Genomic DNA, 7,625 nt, shown 5'->3' with positions numbered 1-7,625 from the left:
TTTGACCTTGGGGAGCAGGTATGTAAGAGACTCAAGTCATATGGTCTCTAGACCATGAAAGTAAAGTTGTCACTCCTATTAAAGATAGGATGGTGGGTGTGGGTGGAGGAAAGAAATAGATGAAGGAGATTAAAAGGTACAAACTTCCATTCGCAAAATAAACAAGTTTTGGGTATGAAGTGTACCGTGTGCGGACTGTAGTCGGTAAGTATGTAATAACTTTGTGTGACATGTCACACATGTCAACTAGACATATTGTGTAGAAATATTGAATCACTGTATTGTGTAACAGGCTTCCCTTGTGGCTCAGCTGGTAAAGAATCCACCTGCAATGTGGGAGACCTGGGTTCTTTCCCTGGGTTGGGAAGATGCCCTGGAGAAGGTGATCTTCTTAAGGCTACCCATTCCAGTATTCTGGCCTGGAGAATTCCATGGACCACCGAGTCCACGGGGTTGCAAAGAGTCGGACACGACTGAGTGACTTTGGCTTTCACTTTCATGTTGTGTAACAGGAGCTAACATAGTCTAGAAGGTCAATTATACTTCAAAAACAAACAAAGCCATAGAAACAGAGATCAGATTTGTTGTTATCCGAAATGAAGGAGTTGGAGGAAGGGGAATTGGATGAAGGTAGTCAAAAGGTACAAACTTCCAGTTATAGATAGATAGGAACTAGGGATATGATCTACAACATGACAAATTAAAACTGCTAAATGTTACATATGAAAGTTATTAACTCTTACAAATACTAGTAGATCTCATCACAGAAAAAGTTTTTTTTCTGTTTCTTTAATTTTGTATCTATATGAGATGATGGATCCTCACTAAACTTATTATGACAGTTCTTTAATGATTCGTGTAATTCAAATCATTATGCTGGGCACCTTAAATGTACAACTGGGCACTTTAAATGTATGACAACTATAGTTGTCATAGTAATATGCTCAATCATGTCCAACTCTTTGTGACCTCATGGACTGTAGCCTGCCAGGCTCCTCTGTCCATGGGATGTTCCAGGCAAGAATACTGGAGTGGGTTGTCATGTCCTTCTCCAGGGGATCGTCCCGACCCAGGGATCAAACCCACGTCTCTTACATTGGCAGGTGGATTCTTTACCACTGCACCACCTGGGGCACCCTTAAACGTATATAGTGCTGTATGTCAATTATATCTGAATAAAACTCAGAAAAAAATTTAAAAAATTCAAATGAAGGGGGAAGAATGATGCTTCATTGTTTTCCCTAGACTACTCTTCCCTGTCTGTCCCCCTCCCTCTGTTCCTCTGGGTCAGCACTGGCACTTACTGGGATGGCTGGAGCTGGATGAAGCTGTGTCCTTTGCTACAGGGTCTTACTGAAACCTGGGCTGTCTCGCCCTTTAACACATCAGCTGGTGAATCTTTTCCAATCAGCTTTTCCCCAAACCGTCTGCTTTTAACTACAAGATTAATACTAGATTTCTTTCCTAAACTCCTTTAACATGATTTCTCATCATTTACTTCAACACTGACTTGTAGGAGGACTATTTTATGTTTTTCAGCAGATTTGATGATATTTTCTTTAGTGTTTTGTCATATTTCTATATTGTATGTCATATTTTTACCTTCCCACTTGAAGGTCTGAAGCTAACACCTAGATATTTTGACTTTTTTTTCTGTCTTGCTTATGAAATAGTTGATGAATAAAGTGTGTCATTGAAACACATTCTCTTCATTAATAGAGGTATTACTGCAAGCCTGTGTTAATGTCCCACTGGAAATAAGCCTGCAGGAATGCTCATATTTTCAGCAGGTTTTATTTGCTGAATTTCTCCCTGGTGGATTCTTTCAGAGTAAAGTAAGAAAAATGCATTTTTATGCCTGGCATTTGGATTTTATTTTAAAACTGCCCATTGTTTTTATACACAGTTGTGTATACTGCTGCCTAAGGGTGCTTTGTAAAATTGCTTGTTCTTGAAACCTGTTGATCATAAAGTTAGCACTTGGGGCTTTTCTGTTCTGCCCCAAGTTTTATTTGCTGGGGAGCGATGAATGTAGTCAGACTGAGCCGAGAGCATTCCTTCAGTCTACCCAGGATAGGATCACGTACGAAGATGCTTTTGCTTCTATCCATAGGGATGTATGGTAACGGGATTTTACTAACTTAATATTTGTCAGGGGCATTGATGGTATAAAAATAATGTCCTGAGAGGGAGAGTACTTCTTTCTCATATGAGCTTAGAGACAAAGACTTAATTTTGAAGCATGTAAGAATATGGTGTGCTCAGAGTCAGGCATGGCCTTCTGTGCCCAGTGATGGTACAGATCCCAGTGTACACACAGGAATGTGAACCTGAAGGTCAAGGAAAACCAAGTGTAAGACCAGGAAGAACACATGTGATGGCGACAGAATTTTTTTCTTTTTGTTTTTTAAGATCCCAGGCTTGCCAACTTCTTTCTCTTTTTAAAATATTAATTATTTATTTACTTTTGGCTGTATCAGGTCTTAGTTACAGCAGGCAGGATCTTAGCTGTGGTTGTGGGCTTCCCTCTAGTTGCAGAGCAAGAGCTTAGTTGCCCTGTGGCATGTGGGATATTAGTTCCCTGACCAAGGATCGAACCTGAGTCCCCTGCACTGGAAGGTAAATTCTTAACCACTGGACTGCCAGAGAAGTCCCAGAAGTTTGTTCTTTTTTTTTTTTTTTTTTTAGCAACAACCTTGAAGGAAATTTGGGGAATATTCCTTTAATTACTCCACATTTTCTCTCATTTTACCCACTTCTTAAATATGTAGACACTCTTCAGAGTTTTATCCACAATTACAGTGTCAGTGGAAAAGTAAGTTGATTCAGCCAGGGCATAGAATCCCAAGGATTCTTGGGGGCCCGTTTGAGTAAAATTTTCCATAGTATTGATTATAGTCATTGACTAGACAATTACATTTAGGGAGCATTGTGACACCAATAAAATTACACCTGAGTAAAATTAAGTTCTTTGGCTTCATTTTTGTAAACTGATAGAAATCTCAATATGATATCTAAGGCTGCCTGTATGATTTGACCCTAATTGATTTCTCCAGATTCATCTCTCACTTAAGGTTCTTATATGCTATGTGCCACTGAACTGCTTCTTTTTGTCCTTTCCCTTCATCAGCGAGTGTGAAATAAAATTTAAAAAATTAATAAAAATATAAATCTCTCTTAAAAAAAACAAAACAACAACAAAAACAGAAAACTTTGCCCCTAGTTCCTGGCACAGAGCTCCTAAAACACTTGTAATTTCCTAAGTGAGAAAAGTGCTAGGGGCATCTTTTGTTCTTATAGTGGATCTTTGACCCAGGTTCCTAATACAAAACTCCTAAATTCCTTGGAATTTCCTGGATGATAGAAGTATCTTTTGTTCTAATGAGATGACTCTTGGTGGACTCCTGCATGGGGGCTGGCTATGAGAAAGACCAAGCTGTGATTAGAAGATTGGAACTTTCAGTCCCACCACCATTCCTTAAGGAAGGAGACAGGGGCTAGATATTAAGTTAATGTTCCATCATACCTTCATGATGAAGCCTCCATATAAATCCCAGTACTACAGGATTTGAAGAGCTTTGGGGTTTGTGAACACATCTGCATGTCAAGAGAGTGGCATATCCCACATCCACAGGGACAGAAGCTCCTGTACTGGGGACCCTTCTGAACCTCACCATTTATGTTTCTTCCTCTGGCTCTTCATTCTTATCCTTTGTTGTATCCCTTGCAATAAACCAGTGTATGCTAAGTGAGTGTTTCCATGACTTCCATAAGTTATTCTAACAAATTATGGAACCCAAAGTGGGGTGGTGGGAACCCTGACCCATATAGACAGTGGGTCAGAAGTTCAGGTGATGATCAGAGATTTGCAATTGCTGTCTAAAGTGGGATCAGTCTGGTGGGACTGAGCCCTTAATTTGTGGGATCTGATACTCACTTCAGGTATACAGTGTTGTTGCAGGAAGGGAGACCCCTTCCAGGGCCCGAGAGTGGGCTCTTGTCTAACACTCGGAAATAAATTGTCTGAGGAGACACATGAGCTGACAAAGCAAGAGGCTTTGTTGGGAAAGGGCACCTGGGCAGAGAGCAGTAGGGTAAGGGAACCCAGAACTGCTCAGTCACGTGACTCACATAGTCTTGAGTTTTATGGTGATGGGATTAGTTTTTGAGTTGTCTTTGGCCAATCATTCTGACTCCAAGTCCTTCCTAGTGGCACACTCATTGCTCAGCCAAGATGGGTGCCAGCAAGAAGGATTCTGGGAGGTGGTCGGACACGTGGTGTCTCCTTTAGACCTTTCCCAAACTCTTCTGGGTGGTGGTGGCTTATTAGCTCTGTGTTCCCTACCAGGACCTCCTGTCATAAAAGAACTCACACAAATGGTTGCGATAGTGCCTGGTCAGAGTGGGCAACTTTAGTCAATGTGCTTCCCCTAAGAATTTCAGATTTGAATTATGAAGACCCAGCTGGTGTTGTGGAGAGTTGCTTGATGTGTGGAAAACCCCCACATCTTGTGTCAGAAGTATTGTGAGAATAAAGGAAAATACAGGAGTATTTTTCCTAGACAATGGAAGAAATATCCCTCTATGCATTTTCATTTGCTATATGTCACCCACCTTTGAAGACCTAGGTCAAATGTCACCAACTCCATGAAGATTCCAAGAGCATCTTATAGAAGAAATCTGTTCTTCCTTTATTTTCCCCACTGTATTTTAATATCTCTATTTTATTGCACTCCACTTGCCTTTTTTTTTAAAAAAAAAACCCTACATTTATTTATTTGGCTATGTTGAGTCTTAGTTGCAGTACTTGGGCTCTCTAGTTGTGGTTCACGGGCTCAGTAGTTGCCGCACGTGGACTTACTTGCTCCACAGCATGTGAGATCTCAGTTCCCTGACCAGGGATTGAACCCACATTCCCTGCACTGGAAGGTGGATTCTAATCCCTAATAGGAAAGCCCTTGCCTTATGTTTGCAGTTGCTTGTATCTCTATCTTAATTCTCACAAAAAAGAGATACATATAAGTGTGTGTGTGTGTGTGTGTGTGTGTATACATATATATATGAAATCTCACACAATATATATTATGTATAATATCACAAAAGGTTATATATATGTATATAAAATGTCACAAAAGATTATATGTAGAGGCAGAATTGCCATGTTGTTCATCTTTTTATTTCCTGTAGTACTCAGCACAGTATCTTAAGCCCAATAGAAGCACAATAAATGTTTACATTAGTAGATTTGTAGATCTTTGGAATTGCTACTTGCTAAAAGAATTAATTTGATACCTGAAATATGAAGTAGAAGGAAAGTATATTATTTGGGCAAAAAGGAAAAAAAAAGACTTGGACTTTTGAGAATGTGGTAGTTTAGAGTATCATGAGGAAAGTATAAATTTGAAAGCATTTAAAACAATATTAATGTGAGATTCAGGGAATAAGGGAGAAACTGGGGCTGAAAATAATCGTACCTAACAAGTTCTGATTGGCCCACTAATTCTCAACTTGTATGTGGTGCAGTTCAGGGAAATCTACCAATTTGAGCAATGTGATTTAAGCTCCATGATTCAACTATTATCTCAGGCATAATGGATATTTGTGCACAATGAAAGAAAAATTCTCTCACAACATCATATATACCCACCGTGTGAGGGAAAATACATAAATGCATGCATGCTAAGTCACTTCAGTTGTGTCTGACTCTTTGCAACCCTGTGAACCGCAGCCCACCAGGCTCCTCTGTCCATGGGATTTTCCAGGCCACTAGACCACCAGGAAAGCCTCTGACTTGCTTTTAAACTAAAAAAAAAATGTTTTTTGTCTATGGGATAAAATATAAACTCCTTAAAATGCCCTTGACGAATCATCCCCTACTCCTCTCCAGCCTCAGTTCCCACCAGCCTTCTCCCATGGGTGCTGTCCTCCAGCCACTAAGAATTATCATCAGTCCCACAAACAAATTATCTCCTCTCATCCCTCTATGCCCTGTGTCAGGCTGCTCCTCCTTCTTGAAATATGGACACCTTCTGCCTCCCTTCTCCACCGGTTAAAATTCTGTTGCCCTTCAAGGCAAAACTAAAGGTCACCTCATCAGTGCTTGCCTAGCATGATGGAGCTGTTCACCTGCAGTGCTTCCACAATATTTTATATGCCTGTGTCAGACCACGAGTCACATTGTTCTGTCATTATTACTCTCTGACAGCTTCTGCCTCTGCTGTGGGACCTTTTTATAGGACACAGTCAAGTGTTCCATGACTTATGTTGGTCTCCCCTGCTGAGCACAGGATGGACTTGCTGCATAGTAGGCACTTTCTACCTGGAGTGTTTGCTGTACAGTAATAACAACTGTGAAATTATTCTTTCTGCCACAGTGTTTAAAACTTTTTGTTCCTGTTAAGGATACAACATATTGAGGCATCATTTTTGAAATATTACCTTGCTGACATATGTATAAAACCAGAATTGCTGCCAATGGCAACTCTAGCCAAAAAGGAAATCCACTGTTACTAAGCTTCACTAAATACCTTACCTGCAGCAATCACTAGAACTTCTGCTTGGGAAGAAGGGCCTCCTTTTATTTTTTATGAGTAAAAATTACACTTAAAAATATTTTTATTGGAGTATAGTTGCTTTACAATGTGGCGTTAGTTTCTACTGTACAGTAAAGTGAATCAGCTTTATGTATACATATATCCCCTCTATTTTGGATTTCCTTCCCACTTAGGTCACCTCAGAGGTTGGAGTAGAATTCCTTGAGCTATACCGTAGGTTCTCAGTAGTTATCTATTTTATAAATACTATCAATAGTGTATATATGTCAATTTTAATCTCCCCATTCATCCCACCCTCCCCTCCTTCTTCTTTGTATCATATATTTGTTACTTGTGTCTATGTCTCTATTTCTGTTTGCAAATAAGATCATCTGTACCATATTTCAAAAATACGGACTACTTCACAAATTTGCATGTCATCCTTGCACAGGGGTCATGCTAATCTCTGTATTATTCCAATTTTAGTAGATGTGCTACCAATGCAGGCACAAAGTTGCACTTTATGGGGCTTGCCTGGTGGCTCAGTGGTAAAGAATCCACCTGCCAATACAGGAAACATGGGTTCGATCCCTTGTCTGGGAAGATCCCACATGCCACAGAGCAACTAAGCCTTTGCACCACAACTACTAGGCCTGTGCTCTAGAGCCTGGGAGCTTCAACTACTGAAGCTCATATGCCTAGAGCCCATGCTCTACAAGAAAAGCCAGTGCAGGGAGAAGCCTGTGCACCACAACTAGAGAGTTGCCCTCGCTTGCTGCAATTAGAGAAAAGCCTATGCAGCGACAAAGACCCTGCACAGCCAAAAATAAATGAATAGCTTTTTTTTTTTGTAAGTTACACTTTCTGATTAGCAAAGAAAGCACAGCAATTTGTGTTATCTGAGTAGCATCTTTCTGCTTCCTGCCCATTTTTTTCCTCTTCCATGTAGACTAGACAAAAGAGAGACTCTGGGGTCCTGATCTGTGGGAGATGATTCAGCAGCAGATCTTGAATGAGAAAAAGCACAAATATTGTTCTTTGACCTTAAATACTCATGAACAGCAATTACAAGACCCTTCAAGAATATGAGCA

The 7,625-nt window shown here is 40.2% G+C and overlaps 1 non-coding gene across 1 annotated transcript; it reads right to left on the bottom strand.

Moving 5' to 3' along the window:
* Positions 1 to 6,939: 6,939 nt before the first annotated feature.
* On the bottom strand, positions 6,940 to 7,043 carry LOC145539987 (U6 spliceosomal RNA). The gene has a single exon (XR_014078124.1). It is a non-coding gene; the product is annotated as a U6 spliceosomal RNA (small nuclear RNA).
* Between the last annotated feature and the right edge of the window lie 582 nt (positions 7,044 to 7,625).

The sequence above is a fragment of the Giraffa tippelskirchi genome, chromosome 2, assembly GCF_054371585.1.
Source record: "Giraffa tippelskirchi isolate mGirTip1 chromosome 2, T2T-mGirTip1v1.2.pri, whole genome shotgun sequence".
Lineage (NCBI taxonomy): Eukaryota > Metazoa > Chordata > Mammalia > Artiodactyla > Giraffidae > Giraffa > Giraffa tippelskirchi.
The sequence above is the reverse complement of the archived record's forward strand: the minus strand, read 5'-3'. Positions and strand labels throughout refer to the sequence as shown.